The following is a 21,871-nucleotide window of genomic DNA, read 5'->3' on the forward strand; positions in this document are numbered from 1 at the left end:
AGGCAGGGACGGGGTGAATGAAGTGGCGCTCAGTGAGCCTTTTGACATCCTCTGACTCGAAGGACTCTCTAGGTGCGGGGGAGTCAAACAGGAGGTGCCCTATAATTTTCTCCTGATACTGGAGGAAACTGAGCGTTCCCTGGGTCTTGTAGAGCACATAGCTGTTGTAAGTGGCCATTTGGATAAGGTAGATCGCTACCTTTTTATAACAGGCCCTAGTTTTGCGTTTGACCAGGTACGGTTGTAGGACCTGGTCAGATAGATCGACTCCCCCCATGAACTTGTTATAGTCCACCACGCAGACCGGTTTCCTCTTATCAGAGGTAGCGCCCCTCTCTCTTACTGCCACTGTGGTGTCCTCGTGCACGGTGGAGAGCATGTACACGTCCTTTTTGTCACTCCATTTGACAGCGAGCAACTGGTCACTTGCAAATGAGAGTGACGCACCCCTTACTAGTCGCCTGGACACCAGTTGTTGAGGGAAGCCGACTCTATTTTTTCGTACCGTCCCACAGGCCCCTGTATTCGCAGCATGGAGGGACTTATACAGGGGGACACTGGTGTAGTAATTGTCGGTGTACACATGGTACCCTTTTTGTAGGAATGGCACCATGAGTTCCCAGACAATTTTCCCACTAATGCCAATATCCTCTGGGCATCCTGGGGGATTAAGGTGGCGGTCCCTGCCCTCATAAATGAAAAAGCCACAGGTGTAGCCCGTTGTGCTCTCGCACACCTTATAGAGTTTCACTCCGTATCGGGCTCTTTTGGAGGGGATGTATTGGCGAAACGATAGACGGCCCTTGAAGGACATAAGGGACTCATCTACCGCTAGTTTTTGGCCTGGGGTGTATAAATTGAAAAATGAGTCACTTAGGAGGGAGATTATGGGTCTCAGTTTGTTGAGGCGATCATAGGCTGGGTCACTTCTTGGGGGGATTTGTGTATTTTCAGAAAAATGCATGAAACGCATTAGAGTCTCATAGCGCGTTCGGGCCATAACGGCTGCAAATACAGGCGTGCTATGGATAGTGCTGGTAGCCCAATAGGAGCGGATAGAGGTTTTTTTTTTTACTATGCCCATGTTTAGGGTAATTCCCCCAAAAAAATGTATTTCAGAAACTGTTGTGGGGATCCATCCTCTGGCATAGCAAGACCTGGGATTTTGGGTGCCAAATTGCCTGGCTTATAAATTCGTCTGCTGGACGATTAGTTCCAGGACCTGATCGCCTATAAACAAATGAAAAAAATTATAGGGACTAAAATTTGAGACATCTGCGTTGATGCCTGGAGTTGCTGTAAATGGCAAAACTTGGGGGGAGAAAGCAATTGCAGGATCCCAAATTGCGGAAGGGACTGCAGTACTAGGCCCGTCTCCTGACGCTTCACCACTGACCGCTGCGTCCACCACCATAGGGCTGGGGGGTCCAGTGGCAGAAGCAGAACTTGTGTCGCTTTCTGAGCCAAGTTCTGCTTCTGACGCAGTGTCCGTATCACTGCCGGAACCGCTAGAGCACAGCATGGCGTATGCCTGCTCTGCAGAGAACATTCTGCGGCTTCTGCGGTTCATGTTCACCACACTAATAATTTTTTATTTTTTTTTAAGAAGACAAACAAAAAAACGGGGGTGATTAATGGTAATCTGGGGTAATTACAGGTAATCTGGGGTAATTACGGGTAATCTGGGGTAATTACGGGTAATCTGGGGTGATTACGGTCATCTGGGGTGATTACGGGTAATCTGGGGTAATTACGGACAATATTCGGATAATATCGGAACACTAGCGAGTAAGTATGTGGTGTATTTTACAGTATAATACAGCACAAGATTTGTATAGTATCTCTCTCTCTCCTCTCACAGATCAACTACAGTGAGAGGAGGGAGGGAAAGAGCACAAATCTTGTGCTGTATTTTGAAAATATGGGACTATGGTCACTGTGATAGGTATATCACAGTGACCATCTGATCAGGGACCAATTATAACGGTCCCTGATCAGTTTCTATGTACAGGCAGAATAGCTGCCTTTCACTGACAGCGCGCCATTTTTTATTTTTTTTTTCCGGCGGTTGGGGGGAGGGGGGGCACGATCGGGGTCCTAACAAGTGTTTTTTTATCTCCTCTCACCAAACATTCATGGTGAGAGGAGATAAAAAGTTAGATTTCACTCCTGCACTAATTGTAAAGGCGATCGACGGTATTCGTTGAATACCGGCGATCGCCGGTTTGGGGACCGCAAACAACGGTCCCCAGACTGTGCTCCAAGCCCTCAGCTACCTCTGGTAGCTGAGGGCAGGGAGCTATCCCACTGCACGGCGCCGCAATCTTAATTAGATTGTGTGCGCATGCGCGGGCGCCATTTTTTTTCTCTTCCCGTCAGCTGCGGGAGAAGAAGAGAAGGGGGGCACGATCGCGGGCATCGGAGGCCCTTTAGGTTAGTTTTTTATCTCCTCTCACCAAACATTCATGGTGAGAGGAGATAAAAATGTTAATTTTCCACCGCTGCGTTAATTGTAACGGCGGTCGCCGGTATTCGTTGAATACCGGCGATCGCCGGTTTGGGGACCGCAAACAACGGTCCCCAGACTGTGCTCCAAGCCCTCAGCTACCTCCGGTAGCTGAGAGCAGGGAGCTATCTCTATTCACGGCGCCGCAATTTTATTCTGATGCAGTGCCGTGAAAAGGCCTATGCATCAGAATAAAGCCCGTTAGTGGCCGCCGTGAAAAGGCGTATTGGCGGTCACTAACGGGTTAAATATTGTTATCCAGGCTTTGAAAAACTAACCTTTCGAACCAGTAGACTCTATAAACCTAAGGATGCTGACTGTCAAATTGCTGTTCTTATTAGCCATTACGTCGGCCCGTAGAGTAAGTGAGATACAGGCCCTTTCTGCCTTTCCTCCATATACCCTACTATTAGACGATAGAGTCATCTTGAAGACCTTACCAGGTTTTCTTCCTAAGGTGGTTTCTCCTTTTTATCTACACCAAGAGATTATTCTCCCCTCCTTTTGTGATTCCCCAAAAAATCAGAGGGAGCAGCAGTTTAACTGCCTGGACATAAGAAGATGCCTAGTCCAGTGCCTGAAAATCACTAAAGATTTAAGAACCTCAGAAAATTTGTTTATTCAGTTCCAGGGTCCTAACAAGGGTTCGGCAGCCAGTAGATCCACATGGATTAAACAGGCCATGCATTTATCTTATGTAAATCAGAATCTCCAGCCTCCGGAGTTCTTCGGGGGTCACTCTACCAAGGCTGTGTCCACTTCCTGGGCTGAGAGAGCAGAAGCATGCCTAGATCAGATATGCAACGCTGCTACATGGAGCTCTCCTCACACCTTCCTCAAGCATTACCGATTACAACTGCATACAGCCCCTGACTTGGCCTTTGGTAGAAAAGTACTACAAGCTGTGGTACCACCCTAAATATTGACTTCTATTGTACATCTCCAGGGGTGCTGTCATAGGTGAAAGGGTAAAAGATTGATTGCTTACCTGTAATGATGGGGGTAGGGAAACGGACAAGTGAGCCCTAATCTACCCGCCACTCTGTCCCTGCCTACTTGCAACGACCCGCCCTAGGCGACGGGGTACAACTGGGCGGCGGTCCCTACGCTCAGTAAGTGCACGAGACAAACAGACAAGGGTACACAAAGCTAAGGGAAATGGGGCAGTTGCCCACGGCAACACCGTGAGCAACAAGAGTGGTGAACGAGCCGAGTCAAACCAGGAGTGTACGAGGTACCAAACGCAGAGCAGGAGAGTAGTCAGTAAGCCAGGGTCAGTATGGAGCAGGATCAAATAGACAGAAGCTGTAGCTGGGCCAGGAAACCACACGAGAAGAATCACAAGCAAAGGAGGAACAGGAAAGGCAGGTATAAATAGACAGAGGGCGGGAGCTAGCTCCGTCTGGCCAGGCTGCGATAGGCTCTCCCACTACTAAGCCTGCCATCCTGAGTGGTGGAAAGTGGAGTCAGTCTCAGAGACATAGACTCAGGTGCAGACTGATTACCTATGGGCGTATACACAGACGTTGTGCCTGGCAGATCCTTTACATTACCAGTAATCGTTTTTTCATGAACCTATGACAGCACCCCTCTGTTACCCTCCCTATCCTTGTAGCATATATAGTCCTCAGAAATGGTAAAGTTGTCAACACGAATACAAAGGGATTCCTTGTAAATACTGTATATATGAAGGTGTGATGTAATTCCACTTGGGTGGCGCAAAAACCCAAAACAAAACTGATTCTCATCCTGAGTTCTTCCTAAGACTGGGCGTGTGGAAAGGTGTGTCCTTTTTTATATCCTCAGGTTTCCTGTCCAGCAAATTGGATATCTCTCCAGGGTTGCTGTATTAGGTTGATAAAAAAACGATTACCGGTAAGTAATCAATAATTTTTAAAACTAGACTTAGTCATCTTTTATTATATTAAAGCAGTAAGTCTTGTGTACTTTTAGGCTATGTACACTTTTTGTAATCAATTTTCATTTTTTTCCCTAGCATATCCAAAATGAAAAATTAAGCCACATTGTAAATATTGTAAATTCCCTACCATTCTGTGTCTACAGCTTCTATGCAGGTCTTTAGGTCTCCAAGGTAACTGACAATAAACAAACACTTATACGTGTAGTCTTAAGCGTCATGCACACGACTGCAGTCTTGCAGCCGTATACTATCCGCAATTGCGGATAGTATAAATTGCATGATTTCCTATTACCTGGAACCCAGACCACAAAAATAATAGGACATGTCATTATCCGGGTTGCATTTGTGGCCCAGGCTCATAGGTATCACTGCACATCTTCTGTGTGCACGGTCCGTGATTGTGGACGACCAACGCATGATACTCCGTAGCCCGTTTGTGCCGTATTCATGGACCGTACACACATTTACGGTGTTTGGAGGGTGCCTAATTCCGCAGTCAAACTCCCTTTTTTTGTCCCATTTTTCTTGCTAACCTATTGAATGTATATTAGGACCAAATAGAGGATAGATGAAGTGAAGTATAACTGCAGAATCATACTACACAGGATCTGTTTGTAGTGTTAGGCATCATGCACGCAACCGTCTTTTTGCAGCTGCAATGTATTCGCATTTTTGCAGATAAATTGCGGACTAATTCTGTTCTATAGCCCCATGAACATGACCGTGATTTACTCTGATCAGTGCGAGGGCCTCAAATTTGGACCGCAAAAACTCAGGACAAGTTATTTTACGGTCCGCATTTGTGGCTGCACCAATACTAGTGAATTGTTGTGAATCCATGAGTCCGGATCACACACAGATGCACAACAAGGGTTTTTTCCGGTTCTACGGACCGCTATGGACCCGTGCTTTTGCGAACCGCAAAACCAATACGGTATTGTGCATGAAGCATTAGTATGTAGTTACATAGGAGCTGTAGACACAAAACGGTAGGACGTTTTTAATTGCCTATTTGCAAAGTTGCTTAAAGTGGACCTTCCCTTTAAAGAGTACTACACTTATATAAAAAATTTGGATCGGTAGGGGTTCGGGTACTGAGGCCCCCACTGTTGCTGAAACGAAGGTGTGAAAGCGCTCAGCTGAGCGCTTTGCACCTTTGGCTGTGATCAGCGCTCCCTGTCGGACTGAAGACGTCTCTCATAGAACGTGTATGTAATTAGTCTTCAGGAAGACGAGGAGCGCTGATCACAGCTGAAGGTGCACTGCGCTCAGCTGAGCACTTCTGCACCTATGTTTCAGCAACGATGGGGGTCTCAGTACCCGGGCCCCCACCAATCCAAACTTTTGATATGTCTCTGTGGCATATTAAAAGTTTGAAAGTCTAGTTACCCTTTAAATATAATACATTTTGAAGAAAAAAAAAAATAGCCCGCAATGCTACTACTAATAATTTTGTTTTGGTACAAAAAAGCTGTCCTGGTTGTCCATTACAACCAATAATTTAGGTTGCTTTATGATTATAGGTAGAATTCTGATTATTGTAACTAACATTGTGACATCATCATAGGGCTTATAATTGTCTATGGTGTACATGATTGATGAAGTAACCAGCAGAAACATGGCTGTAACTATGATCCTCGGTATACTTTTCTTCATGTGAGTACAATATTTCCTTTTTAGGCCCCGTTCACACAGAGTTTTTTTGGTGCGTACACGCGTTGGAATCTGCGCCAATAAACGGCCAAAATCGCCCTCCTTTGATTGCAATGGGAGGCAGAGGCGTTTTTTTTCCCCGCATGTTCTCTATATGTTTGGATCCTACTGAAGAGACCAAAGATAAAATGTAAAGCCACTGCTGCAAGGTAAATATAGCACTACATACCGGCTGTTTAAACAAATAACTATCCATTTAATGAATGGACGCGCCAGATTCAGTGGAGCCAGCCAACCCCTACTGTGACGTCCATATGCCCTGATAGGCATATCCACAGGGGTTGTCTTGATGAGAGAACCTCTTTAAAATTAGGGAGCTGTGACCATTTGTTCCTGATAGTGGTAACCCAGTTGACCTAGGGTGTAGTAGCTGAGGGTGCCGAGGTAGCAGTTGCACCCGGGCACTCTTGCTTAAAGGGTGCAAAGAGACCCCTTTGAAAGATATAATACCATTAATATACATGGAACATGGTAGGTAGGGGGGCCCTGTTACACATTTTTGCATTGAGGCCCAGGAGCGTCAAGTTACACTTCTGTTCATGACATATGTCACAAAAAATTGACACAGTAAACAATACACGTACAAGCATAATACACTCCCAAAAACACAAACATAAGAAAAAGAAAGCAAAGCAAGGAATATATAATATTCTCTCACACCAAGTAATTTAACATTCACTCTTTTTTACAAAGATATAATAGAAAGCACACTCAAAATAGAACCTTTAAAACACGTAAAGGCTATGTACGCGTTTGAAGCCAATTTTCTTTTAATTTACTTAATGTTTTATTTGATTTTAACCAACTTTTACTTTGGTTTTTATAAAAAAACAATTCACTTTTTGAAATACAGCTTATATGTACTCTGGTTACATGGAAGCTGTATCCTGCCGTCAAAGCCGATTCCGTCAGGTCAGCAGGTTCGTGAATTTAGGTGTGATCATTATTAGCTGGATCCTACATGCCTCGACCAGGTTTCACCGGAGCCGTCAGTGCAGCTGACCTGTTGGAAAGGGCTTTGACGGCAGGATACAGCTTCTATGTATACAGGGTACATAGAAGATGCATCTCAAAAAGTAAAAAAAAAATGGATACTGTCAGTGATGATTGAACAGTTTTAGAGTGTGTTAGATACACAGCCGTTTGACAAGGGGAAAAGCAACACCCAGTTGTCAATTTATTAATACATTTCCAGTAGGAATAACAGAATAGTACAATGTAGAGTCCTAAGAAAGGATGCTCCAAAATTGTTATTTAATGGGTAATACAAGTATTTGTTAAAATAGACATGTCAGGAGAGCTGATAGGTCCTCTTCAATTATTATGTATTCTGTCAGTTACTGTATTCTCCTCTATAGTCTGCAGTGCAATATTACTATGCAGAGCATCAGTATAGAATTGGTATCTGACCACTATATGGTCACTGTATGGCGGTATCATTGGTTATTTTGGTGTTTGTTTAGTGGTAGCATGCGCCTGTCCCTGACCGTGTGACTAGGCATTTCTATGTTTGCTTTTATTTTCCTTCTTGTGTTGATGATGTGGTTTACATATTTAAGTGAATGGCGAGGGGTGTGACCAAAGTAAAGCAATAGTCGCTGCTATTTTTCTGCAATATGCGGGTGACGGGGGCCATATTGTATGTGAGCAGGTGGGGTTTGTGTGCAAGGGCTGCTTTTTAGTTATACTTTAGCCCTACGTATGATCATAATGGAATGACTGCTGAGAAGTGATCTCTACAGAACAGGGTGTCAGTCTATTATGAGGTTCAGTGGCCGGAGTGAAAACTGCAACATTTTTTGATTTTTTTTGATTATAGATAATTACATGTAAAATTTAAATAAAAAATCATCATCACCAAAAATTCTTTAAATATATGTTTAACTAAAAATTTGATAATGGGTCATTTTCGGATGATGCATTCCCTTTTAAGGGTTAAAATACTAGTATAAAGAAGTGTGTAGACATGTCATATAGTATTATGTAGCGGAGTGGGATCACAGGTGGTGAAATTTGCTGGTTATGGATAGGTTCACACACAGCGTAAAACACTGCAGATTTTCATGCAAGGGATTTCATTGTGGATCATCCGCAGCGTATTATAGTAGCAGCAGAGTGGATGAGATGCGAAAAAATTTGCCAAGAAACTGTTCATAAATTGACCTTTAGTGCTGTTCTTTCAATCCGCAGCCTGTGAATTTATGTTGCGGAATCGCTGCTCTTCTTTTGTAGGTTTTCCCCTTTGAATTCAATGGGGAGGTAAAACCTGCAACAAATAAGCAAATTTGGCGGTTCTTATGGTGGAAATGCTGCAAAGATGGCAAATCTAAAATAAAGTTTAAAAATAATAGAAAGCTTCATACTTAGCTCTGGGCATTGTCATAGCGGCGCAATCCTCTGTTCTATGTGCAGAACGGCCTCCTGGGATGACGTTTTATCCCATGTGATTGCTGCAGCATCGTCCCAGGAGGCCGAGCTGTACTCAGAGCAGAGGGACGCAGGGTCAGACTGGCCCACCAGAGGATCCTGTGGTGGGTCCAAAAGGTCTAGCAGAGGACAACCCCATTTGGATATGACTTTGGAGATAACCACTTGCCAACTAGGGTCTATTTCTTATCAACTGATTAACAAATTACCTATTAGATCTTATTGATCATATGTTCTGTATGTGCAATGATAACAAAGATTATTATAAAATTAATTGTGGACATGCTAATTTACTGTATAGATGGAGAGTGGGTCCTTGAGATTTTTTCCTGGTGGGCCCAAGGTATCCCAGTCCGACGCGTCGCTTTGACAATGGAAAACCTGATCAGTATAAACTTTTTTATAGAACTATTTCTAGCAGTGGAGAGTCCGCCTAAAAAACTGCACCACAATTCGGTGCAGATTTTCACAATTTGGTGCAATTTTGCACGCGCCCATAGACTTCTATGGGTGAGTCTGTGCTGCAATTGTGGACAGAAATAGGACAAGTTCTACATTTTCTACATGGTCTACATTTTGCGGATCATTTCTATGGCCCAGACAGACATCCGTATAAATACGGGAATGTGTCCACGGCCTATAACAATGAATGGGTCCGCGGATAGAAACTACAGTCATGTGCATGGGGACTCATTTAGGGGTTGTGCTCAGAGACAAATATATGCTACTTATGGCTTCTTGAGGCTTCTAGTCAGGATGGGGTGGTCTGTGCATCCTCTTGCATGGTAGGACTTGAGGTGGGATCTCTAGTTTGGCTCCTCAGAAGATATCACAGAAAGGGTTTAATTTCCACTTAAAAATAAATTTTGTTTTATCAGAAACTAGGCACGCTAACATCTCTTTACTGATCCAATACATCTATAGCATATACCAGGAACGTATTATCACACCTCTTTCTTGGTTTTTTTCTAGGTGCCTATTTGAAAGTGAAAAGAAGTAAGATATGGAATCCTCCAGTCAGCGGCAATAGAGGAATCAGAGGCCTGGTAAATAATATTATTATTAATTATTGATAATTATCAGGCTAGTTTCTAGCTCTGGACTTTCAGAGGTGTGCTAATAGCTTCCTGGTATATAAGAATACATGTCTAGTAGTACATATATTGGCTATAGATATTTAAGGGCATTGTAAATGAATTAGTGTTTTTCACATTAGACATTCCAACATACACATTCATCACTATCTCCACTTCCCCAATGGGAAATGTTTGCTGTCATGTTGTCATAAGGACTTTGTATCTTTCATGGGGGCACTGTGTCTGGAATTAGGGACAGTGTAGACTGTTATGAAGTTATTGTGAATGGCATGGAAAGGATTGAGGTAATTGTGGGCATTTGTGAGTGGTAAAAAGGGTTATTTGTAGTCAATGTTCCCTCTAAGTCTTGGGAGCTCCTGAGCGGGGCAGTTAAGGGGCAGGGCGAGTCTTCATCAATGGTGGGCGATCTGATGACAAAAAGTAATACCCACAGTAAACGCTAATATAGCGACTAAATAAGAGAATAAGAAAACTTATGTTAAATTAGTTTTAATTACTTTTTAAAATACTATAATATTACAAGTCCAGCAATAAAATAGATCGTTATAGACACCAACTATAGGCATCAATGAAAGAATCCCTGCCACCACTGCCACTATAAATAGCGCCACACAGACCCCTTGTAGATAGCGCCACACAGACCCCCATGTAGATAGCGCCACACAAACCCTTCTGTAGATAGCGCCACACAGACCGCCCCGTAGATAGCGCCACACCGACCCTACTGTAGATAGCGTCACACAGATCCCGCTGTAGATAGCGTCACACAGACCGCCCTGTAGATAGTGCCACACAGACCCCCTGTAGATAGAGCCACTCAGACCCCCCTGTAGAGAGCGCCACACAGACCCCCCATGTAGAAAGCGCCCTACACCACCCAGTAAATAGCGCCACACAGACCTTCCTGTAGATAGCGCCACACAGACCCCCCCAGTAGATAGTGCCACACAGACCCCCCCTATTGATATTGACACAAAGCCCCATGTAGATACTACCCCATTTTGATACTGTATGTACTGCCACATAGCCCCCCTTGTATATACTGCAACACAGCCCCCCTTGTATATAGTGCCACATAGCCCTCCTTGTATATACTTCCACACAGCCCCCCTTGTATATACTGCCACACAGCTCCCCTTGTATATACTGCCACACAGCCCCTTGTATATACTGCCACACAGCCCCTTGTATATACTGCCACACAGCTCCCCTTGTATATACTGCCACACAGCCCCCCTTGCATATACTGCCACACAGCCCCCCTTGTATATACTGCCACACAAATCCTCATATATACTGCCACACAGACCCCAGTATATACTGCCAGACAGCCCCCCCTTGTATATACTGCCACACACAGCCCCCCCTTGTAGGTAGCCACAAACAGTACCCCTTGTAGATTGTCACACATAACCCCCCCTTGTAGATAGCCACACACAAACCGCCCTGTAGATAGCGCCACACAGACCACCCCGTAGATAGCGCCACACAGACCGCCCCGTAGATAGCGCCACACAGACCGCCCTGAAGATAGCGCCACACAGACCCCCCTATAGATAGAACCACACAGACGCCCCAGTAGATAACGCCACACAGAGCCCCCATATAGATAGCGGCACACAGTGCCACACAGCCCCATGTAGATACTACCCCATGTTGATACTGTATATACTGCAACATAGCCCCCCTTGTATATACTGCCACACAGCCCCCCTTGTATATACTGCCACACAGCCCCCCTTGTATATACTGCCACACAAACCCCCGTATATACTGCCACACAGACCCCCGTACATAAGAGAATAAAAAAACTTATGTTAAATTAGTTTTAATTACTTTCTTAAATACTATAATATTACAAGTCCAGCAGTAAAGTAGACCGTTGTGCATGTCATCGTGGGCATAGTGGCTCTTATGAGGGCATTGTTGTTTGAATAGGAGCCATTGTGGCGGGCATTGGAATATTTGGATAAGGCATATAGCGGGTGCCATTGTGGCTTTCATTAGGGGCATTTTTTATAGAATAGGGCAATCTAGTTGGCATAGGGCCATTAATAGCATTGTGACAGGCATGGAGAGCATTGTGTCTGTCATTTCTGCCTTGTCATGGCAAAAGGGGAATTGAGAGCATTTTGCTGTAATGGAGACATTGTGGCTGGGTTAAGGGACAATGTGGCAGTCATGGGGGCATATTGGCTCTTATTGGAGCATTGTGGCTGGCACGTGGGCATTTCAGCTGCCATGGTATGAATTCTGGCTGGCATAGAGACTTTGTAGTAGTCGTGGGGGCATTGTGGGATGCAAAGGAGGCATTTAGGGCATTGTGGTTGATATGGAGTGCAATGTGGACATTGTGGGGGCATTGGTGATAGAATTGAGAACTGTGTGGCTGTTCTTGACAAATTTGTAATTGCCACTGAAGGCATTGTGGCTCGCGTATGAAGAATTTGGGGATTGTGGCATTCATGGGGGCATTGTGACTGTGTCATGGAGGCATTGTGGATTTTAGGTTAGCATTGTGGCTGGTAAAGTGGACAATGAGTGCATTGTGGTTGTAATAGGGCATTTTGCTTGTCATGGTTGTTTTGATGTTAGCTAAGCGAGCATTGGGGGCAATGTGGCTGGCATAGTGGGCATTCAAATCATTGTGGTTGTTATGGGGCATTGTGTCTGGGATAAAGGACATTGTGGCTATTGCAGCGGTCATGGCTGCATTTTGGCTGGGAAAAGGGACATTGTTGAATTCATGGGCGCAATTTAGCTGTTATTTAGAGCACTGTGGCTAGCATGGAAGACAATTTAGCAGTCGTGGGGGCATTGGGGCTGGCATAAGAGGCATTGGCAGCATTGTACATGGTTGCTCACATATCAGCATTGTGGCTGCTACCATTAGGACTAGTGACTTCATTGCGGCTGTTTGGCTAAAATAGTGGCATGATTACTTTTTTGACGGTCATGGGGCATTGTAGTTCTCATAGGGCCATTGAAACCATTGTGGTTGTGATGGTGGTATTGCAGTGTGCTTAGGCGGCATTGAGGGCAATGTGGCTTGCATAAGGGGTGTTGGTTGGCATTGTGACTGGCATGGAGGAAGTTCTTTCTAACGTTGGGGACATTTTGACTGGGATAAGGGACATAGCAGGTATCATGAGGGCATTGTGGCGTTTATTGGGGTATTGTTGTTGGCATGGAGGGCACTACGGTTGTCATGTGGGTATTTTGGTTGGCTGAGATGGTATTGAGGGTATGGTGACTTGCATAGGGGCATTGATGACTTTGTGGTTGTCATGCGGGGCAAATGTGGCTGGCACTGAGGACTTTGTGGATGGCATTAGAGCCATTTAGATACTGTGGGACAATGTAGCTGTAATAGGTGCATTTTGGCTGCCATTGGAAAATTGTGGCTGTCATGACTTGTTAATTTAGAGTTTGTGTGAGCAGGGTTTACTATTTTTGTTATGAGTGTTGTGGCTGGTAAAGTGGACAATGGAGGCATTGGAGTTGCCATGGGGGCATAGGAGTTACCATGGGGTTTTGGGGGTTGGCATGGGGGGTTGCCATGGGGGCATTGTGGTTGTCATGGTTGTATTGATGTTGACTTAAGGAGCACCGATGGCAATGTGGCTGTTATAGGGGGCATTGAAAGCATTGAGGTTGTTATGGGGCAATGTGGCTGGAATAATGGGATAAGCGACGCTGTGGACATTGTAGCCTTCATGGCAGCATTTTGGCTGGGATAAGATACATTTATTTTATGGGGGAAATTTAGCTAGCATTTAGAGCATTGTTGCTGTTGTGAAGGAGAATTTGGTGGTCATCGGTGTATTGGGCCTGGCATAAGAGGCATTGGCAGCGATAAAGTACATTAGGGCTGTTGGCATAAGGGCCACTGACAACATTTTGGCTGTTATGGCGGCATGTCGGCTGAAATAATAGACATAATGGGTGTCATGGGGCCTTGTGTCTAGAATTATGGGTGTCATGAGAGCATAGTGGCTGGTATAAGTGCTATTGCAGGTGTCATGGGATCATTGTGGCTGTTATGGGGTTATAGTAGCTTTCATGAAGGCAATTAGGCTGGCATAGATGATTTTTTGACTGCTGTGGGGTATTGTGGTAGTCATAGGGAGCATTAAGGGCATTGTTGTTGTCATGGTTGTAAAGTGTTGGCTTAGGGGCAGTGAGGTCGATGGAACTGGTATGGACGGTATTGAAATTGACATTGGGCATTGTGGTCGAGATAAGGAACATTGGTAATTTGGTGGTGATTTCTTGCTCTCATGGGGCTTTTGTGGCTGTCATTGGGGCATTGTGGTATGTTGGCATATGGGGCAAATTAGGGCATTGTGACTTGCATTGATAGCATTGTAGTTGCCTTGGTGGCATTGCATCTTTCATTTGTGTGTTGTGCCAATTATAAGGAGCATTGATGTATTGTATCTGTCGTGGGGGCATTGTAAATGGGATAAGGTACGTTGTAGACATTATTGTAACTGTTATATGAGGCATTGTTGCTCACATAGAGAGCATTGAGGTATTTATGTGGGCATTGTGTCTGGTAAACTGGACAATAAGGGCATTGTAGTTGTCATGGGGTCATAGTATCTGTTATGGGCACTGTGGGTGCCTGTATGGTTATTGACGCATTGTGAGTTTCATATGGGTACTGTGATTGGGATTATAAACATTGTGGGTGTCATGAGGGCGTTTTTGAGGAGATAAGGAATATTGCAGATGGGGGTTTAGTAAATTCCATGGAGTCATTGTGGCTGGTATAGAGGGCAAGGGGAATTGTGAGAGGTATAAAGGATACTGGGGACATTGTAGCTGTAATGGGGGCATTTTGGTTTGGATATGGGATATTGCTGATTTCATATAAGCATGTTGTCTGTCACGAGGTACATTGACTGTCATGGTGTTTTTGTGGTTAGTTAGCATTGTGGCTGGCATGGATGAAATTGTGGCTAACATTGGGGGCATTTTAACTGGTATAAGGGACATAGCAGAGGTCATGAGGGCATAGTGTCTGGCAGGTGTCATGGCTAGCATGGGGATTTGTATCTGTCATGTGCTAGTTGGCAAAGGGGGAAGTGAGCGCATTGTTGCTTTTTATTGCAGCATAGTGGCTTGTAAAGGGATAGTGCCAGTTTTTAAATACCACTTGGGCATAGGGGCTGGCTTAAAGGGCATTGATTATTGCATGGAAGAGAGTTGATTGTGACTTAAAAGGAGGAAATATGGCTGGCATAAGGCATAGTGGCTCTTATAAGAACCTGGTGGCTGGCATGGGGCATAGTAAATGGCATAAGGTACTTTGTGGGTGTTATGGCTGGCCTGAAGAGCATTGTGGCTGGTATAGAGGGCACTCTGGTTGTCATGTGGGAATTTTGGTTGGCCTAGCAGGTACTGTGGCTTGCATAGGGTTCATTAAAGGCATTGTGGTTGTCATGGGGAAAGGTGGTTGGCACTGAGGACTTTGTGGCAGGTACTGCAGCTTTTTAGGTATTGTTGTCCTCAAACGGGCATTGTGCTGTGATTGGAACATTGTGACTGTCGTGACTTCTTAATTCAGGAGAGCAAAGAAGAAAAAATAACTTTACTCAAAAGGGTTTTTGTTCCAGGAGGCATAAGTTAAGTGAGAAATTGTTACTTATACTTTTGGGTAAAAGTATATTTTCAGTCTTTTGTGGGGCTAATAAATGTTAATAAAATTACTCTTGAAAGTATTATCATTACGTAAAATAGGTGTGATAGAAATAATTCACACAGTTTTGATAATAAAATGATTTTGAGTTGGATTTCCCTGGTCAGGTTGTGTTTGGTTTGTGGTTTGCAAAAGGTTTTTTTTTCGATAGTAATTGTTCTTGTTAGATATTCTTGAGAATGTGATTGGTGAGTAAATTAGGGAATGTGGTCAGAGACATTTCTATGCTACTTGTGGCTTCTAGTCAGGATGGGGTGGTCGGTGCAGATTCTTGGATAGGAATTCTTCAGGTGGGATCTCTAGTTCTCATCAGAAGGTATCCCAGAAAGGGTTCAATTGCCCTTTAAAAATTACTTTTGTTTTATGAGAAACTAGGCACACTAACATCTCTTTACTCATCCAATACATCTATAGCATATACCAGGAACGTATTATCACACCTCTTTTTTTTTTTCTAGGTGTCTATTTGAAAGTGAAAAGAAGCAAGATATGGAATCCTCCAGTCAGTGGCAATAGAGGAATCAGAGAACTGGTAAATAATATTATTATTAATTATTGATAATTATCAGGCTAGTTTCTAGCTCTGGACTTTCAGAGGTGTGCTAATAGCTTCCTGGTATATAAGAATACATGTCTAGTAGTACATATATTGGCTATAGATATTTAAGGGCATTGTAAATGAATTAGTGTTTTTCACATTAGACATTCCAACATACACATTCATCACTATCTCCACTTCCCCAATGGGAAATGTTTGCTGTCATGTTGTCATAAGGACTTTGTATCTTTCATGGGGGCACTGTGTCTGGAATTAGGGACAGTGTAGACTGTTATGAAGTTATTGTGAATGGCATGGAAAGGATTGAGGTAATTGTGGGCATTTGTGAGTGGTAAAAAGGGTTATTTGTAGTCAATGTTCCCTCTAAGTCTTGGGAGCTCCTGAGCGGGGCAGTTAAGGGGCAGGGCGAGTCTCCATCAATGGTGGGCGATCTGATGACAAAAAGTAATACCCACAGTAAACGCTAATATAGCGACTAAATAAGAGAATAAGAAAACTTATGTTAAATTAGTTTTAATTACTTTTTAAAATACTATAATATTACAAGTCCAGCAATAAAATAGATCGTTATAGACACCAACTATAGGCATCAATGAAAGAATCCCTGCCACCACTGCCACTATAAATAGCGCCACACAGACCCCTTGTAGATAGCGCCACACAGACCCCCATGTAGATAGCGCCACACAAACCCTTCTGTAGATAGCGCCACACAGACCGCCCCGTAGATAGCGCCACACCGACCCTACTGTAGATAGCGTCACACAGATCCCGCTGTAGATAGCGTCACACAGACCGCCCTGTAGATAGTGCCACACAGACCCCCTGTAGATAGAGCCACTCAGACCCCCCTGTAGAGAGCGCCACACAGACCCCCCATGTAGAAAGCGCCCTACACCACCCAGTAAATAGCGCCACACAGACCTTCCTGTAGATAGCGCCACACAGACCCCCCCAGTAGATAGTGCCACACAGACCCCCCCCTATTGATATTGACACAAAGCCCCATGTAGATACTACCCCATTTTGATACTGTATGTACTGCCACATAGCCCCCCTTGTATATACTGCCACACAGCCCCCCTTGTATATACTGCCACACAAATCCTCATATATACTGCCACACAGACCCCAGTATATACTGCCAGACAGCCCCCCCTTGTATATACTGCCACACACAGCCCCCCCTTGTAGGTAGCCACAAACAGTACCCCTTGTAGATTGTCACACATAACCCCCCCTTGTAGATAGCCACACACAAACCGCCCTGTAGATAGCGCCACACAGACCACCCCGTAGATAGCGCCACACAGACCGCCCCGTAGATAGCGCCACACAGACCGCCCTGAAGATAGCGCCACACAGACCCCCCTATAGATAGAACCACACAGACGCCCCAGTAGATAACGCCACACAGAGCCCCCATATAGATAGCGGCACACAGTGCCACACAGCCCCATGTAGATACTACCCCATGTTGATACTGTATATACTGCAACATAGCCCCCCTTGTATATACTGCCACACAGCCCCCCTTGTATATACTGCCACACAGCCCCCCTTGTATATACTGCCACACAAACCCCCGTATATACTGCCACACAGACCCCCGTACATAAGAGAATAAAAAAACTTATGTTAAATTAGTTTTAATTACTTTCTTAAATACTATAATATTACAAGTCCAGCAGTAAAGTAGACCGTTGTGCATGTCATCGTGGGCATAGTGGCTCTTATGAGGGCATTGTTGTTTGAATAGGAGCCATTGTGGCGGGCATTGGAATATTTGGATAAGGCATATAGCGGGTGCCATTGTGGCTTTCATTAGGGGCATTTTTTATAGAATAGGGCAATCTAGTTGGCATAGGGCCATTAATAGCATTGTGACAGGCATGGAGAGCATTGTGTCTGTCATTTCTGCCTTGTCATGGCAAAAGGGGAATTGAGAGCATTTTGCTGTAATGGAGACATTGTGGCTGGGTTAAGGGACAATGTGGCAGTCATGGGGGCCTATTGGCTCTTATTGGAGCATTGTGGCTGGCACGTGGGCATTTCAGCTGCCATGGTATGAATTCTGGCTGGCATAGAGACTTTGTAGTAGTCGTGGGGGCATTGTGGGATGCAAAGGAGGCATTTAGGGCATTGTGGTTGATATGGAGTGCAATGTGGACATTGTGGGGGCATTGGTGATAGAATTGAGAACTGTGTGGCTGTTCTTGACAAATTTGTAATTGCCACTGAAGGCATTGTGGCTCGCGTATGAAGAATTTGGGGATTGTGGCATTCATGGGGGCATTGTGACTGTGTCATGGAGGCATTGTGGATTTTAGGTTAGCATTGTGGCTGGTAAAGTGGACAATGAGTGCATTGTGGTTGTAATAGGGCATTTTGCTTGTCATGGTTGTTTTGATGTTAGCTAAGCGAGCATTGGGGGCAATGTGGCTGGCATAGTGGGCATTCAAATCATTGTGGTTGTTATGGGGCATTGTGTCTGGGATAAAGGACATTGTGGCTATTGCAGCGGTCATGGCTGCATTTTGGCTGGGAAAAGGGACATTGTTGAATTCATGGGCGCAATTTAGCTGTTATTTAGAGCACTGTGGCTAGCATGGAAGACAATTTAGCAGTCGTGGGGGCATTGGGGCTGGCATAAGAGGCATTGGCAGCATTGTACATGGTTGCTCACATATCAGCATTGTGGCTGCTACCATTAGGACTAGTGACTTCATTGCGGCTGTTTGGCTAAAATAGTGGCATGATTACTTTTTTGACGGTCATGGGGCATTGTAGTTCTCATAGGGCCATTGAAACCATTGTGGTTGTGATGGTGGTATTGCAGTGTGCTTAGGCGGCATTGAGGGCAATGTGGCTTGCATAAGGGGTGTTGGTTGGCATTGTGACTGGCATGGAGGAAGTTCTTTCTAACGTTGGGGACATTTTGACTGGGATAAGGGACATAGCAGGTATCATGAGGGCATTGTGGCGTTTATTGGGGTATTGTTGTTGGCATGGAGGGCACTACGGTTGTCATGTGGGTATTTTGGTTGGCTGAGATGGTATTGAGGGTATGGTGACTTGCATAGGGGCATTGATGACTTTGTGGTTGTCATGCGGGGCAAATGTGGCTGGCACTGAGGACTTTGTGGATGGCATTAGAGCCATTTAGATACTGTGGGACAATGTAGCTGTAATAGGTGCATTTTGGCTGCCATTGGAAAATTGTGGCTGTCATGACTTGTTAATTTAGAGTTTGTGTGAGCAGGGTTTACTATTTTTGTTATGAGTGTTGTGGCTGGTAAAGTGGACAATGGAGGCATTGGAGTTGCCATGGGGGCATAGGAGTTACCATGGGGTTTTGGGGGTTGGCATGGGGGGTTGCCATGGGGGCATTGTGGTTGTCATGGTTGTATTGATGTTGACTTAAGGAGCACCGATGGCAATGTGGCTGTTATAGGGGGCATTGAAAGCATTGAGGTTGTTATGGGGCAATGTGGCTGGAATAATGGGATAAGCGACGCTGTGGACATTGTAGCCTTCATGGCAGCATTTTGGCTGGGATAAGATACATTTATTTTATGGGGGAAATTTAGCTAGCATTTAGAGCATTGTTGCTGTTGTGAAGGAGAATTTGGTGGTCATCGGTGTATTGGGCCTGGCATAAGAGGCATTGGCAGCGATAAAATACATTAGGGCTGTTGGCATAAGGGCCACTGACAACATTTTGGCTGTTATGGCGGCATGTCGGCTGAAATAATAGACATAATGGGTGTCATGGGGCCTTGTGTCTAGAATTATGGGTGTCATGAGAGCATAGTGGCTGGTATAAGTGCTATTGCAGGTGTCATGGGATCATTGTGGCTGTTATGGGGTTATAGTAGCTTTCATGAAGGCAATTAGGCTGGCATAGATGATTTTTTGACTGCTGTGGGGTATTGTGGTAGTCATAGGGAGCATTAAGGGCATTGTTGTTGTCATGGTTGTAAAGTGTTGGCTTAGGGGCAGTGAGGTCGATGGAACTGGTATGGACGGTATTGAAATTGACATTGGGCATTGTGGTCGAGATAAGGAACATTGGTAATTTGGTGGTGATTTCTTGCTCTCATGGGGCTTTTGTGGCTGTCATTGGGGCATTGTGGTATGTTGGCATATGGGGCAAATTAGGGCATTGTGACTTGCATTGATAGCATTGTAGTTGCCTTGGTGGCATTGCATCTTTCATTTGTGTGTTGTGCCAATTATAAGGAGCATTGATGTATTGTATCTGTCGTGGGGGCATTGTAAATGGGATAAGGTACGTTGTAGACATTATTGTAACTGTTATATGAGGCATTGTTGCTCACATAGAGAGCATTGAGGTATTTATGTGGGCATTGTGTCTGGTAAACTGGACAATAAGGGCATTGTAGTTGTCATGGGGTCATAGTATCTGTTATGGGCACTGTGGGTGCCTGTATGGTTATTGACGCATTGTGAGTTTCATATGGGTACTGTGATTGGGATTATAAACATTGTGGGTGTCATGAGGGCGTTTTTGAGGAGATAAGGAATATTGCAGATGGGGGTTTAGTAAATTCCATGGAGTCATTGTGGCTGGTATAGAGGGCAAGGGGAATTGTGAGAGGTATAAAGGATACTGGGGACATTGTAGCTGTAATGGGGGCATTTTGGTTTGGATATGGGATATTGCTGATTTCATATAAGCATGTTGTCTGTCACGAGGTACATTGACTGTCATGGTGTTTTTGTGGTTAGTTAGCATTGTGGCTGGCATGGATGAAATTGTGGCTAACATTGGGGGCATTTTAACTGGTATAAGGGACATAGCAGAGGTCATGAGGGCATAGTGTCTGGCAGGTGTCATGGCTAGCATGGGGATTTGTATCTGTCATGTGCTAGTTGGCAAAGGGGGAAGTGAGCGCATTGTTGCTTTTTATTGCAGCATAGTGGCTCGTAAAGGGATAGTGCCAGTTTTTAAATACCACTTGGGCATAGGGGCTGGCTTAAAGGGCATTGATTATTGCATGGAAGAGAGTTGATTGTGACTTAAAAGGAGGAAATATGGCTGGCATAAGGCATAGTGGCTCTTATAAGAACCTGGTGGCTGGCATGGGGCATAGTAAATGGCATAAGGTACTTTGTGGGTGTTATGGCTGGCCTGAAGAGCATTGTGGCTGGTATAGAGGGCACTCTGGTTGTCATGTGGGAATTTTGGTTGGCCTAGCAGGTACTGTGGCTTGCATAGGGTTCATTAAAGGCATTGTGGTTGTCATGGGGAAAGGTGGTTGGCACTGAGGACTTTGTGGCAGGTACTGCAGCTTTTTAGGTATTGTTGTCCTCAAACGGGCATTGTGCTGTGATTGGAACATTGTGACTGTCGTGACTTCTTAATTCAGGAGAGCAAAGAAGAAAAAATAACTTTACTCAAAAGGGTTTTTGTTCCAGGAGGCATAAGTTAAGTGAGAAATTGTTACTTATACTTTTGGGTAAAAGTATATTTTCAGTCTTTTGTGGGGCTAATAAATGTTAATAAAATTACTCTTGAAAGTATTATCATTACGTAAAATAGGTGTGATAGAAATAATTCACACAGTTTTGATAATAAAATGATTTTGAGTTGGATTTCCCTGGTCAGGTTGTGTTTGGTTTGTGGTTTGCAAAAGGTTTTTTTTTTCGATAGTAATTGTTCTTGTTAGATATTCTTGAGAATGTGATTGGTGAGTAAATTAGGGAATGTGGTCAGAGACATTTCTATGCTACTTGTGGCTTCTAGTCAGGATGGGGTGGTCGGTGCAGATTCTTGGATAGGAATTCTTCAGGTGGGATCTCTAGTTCTCATCAGAAGGTATCCCAGAAAGGGTTCAATTGCCCTTTAAAAATTACTTTTGTTTTATGAGAAACTAGGCACACTAACATCTCTTTACTCATCCAATACATCTATAGCATA

The sequence above is a fragment of the Rhinoderma darwinii genome, chromosome 4 (assembly GCF_050947455.1).
Source record: "Rhinoderma darwinii isolate aRhiDar2 chromosome 4, aRhiDar2.hap1, whole genome shotgun sequence".
Classification (NCBI taxonomy): Eukaryota; Metazoa; Chordata; class Amphibia; order Anura; family Rhinodermatidae; genus Rhinoderma; species Rhinoderma darwinii.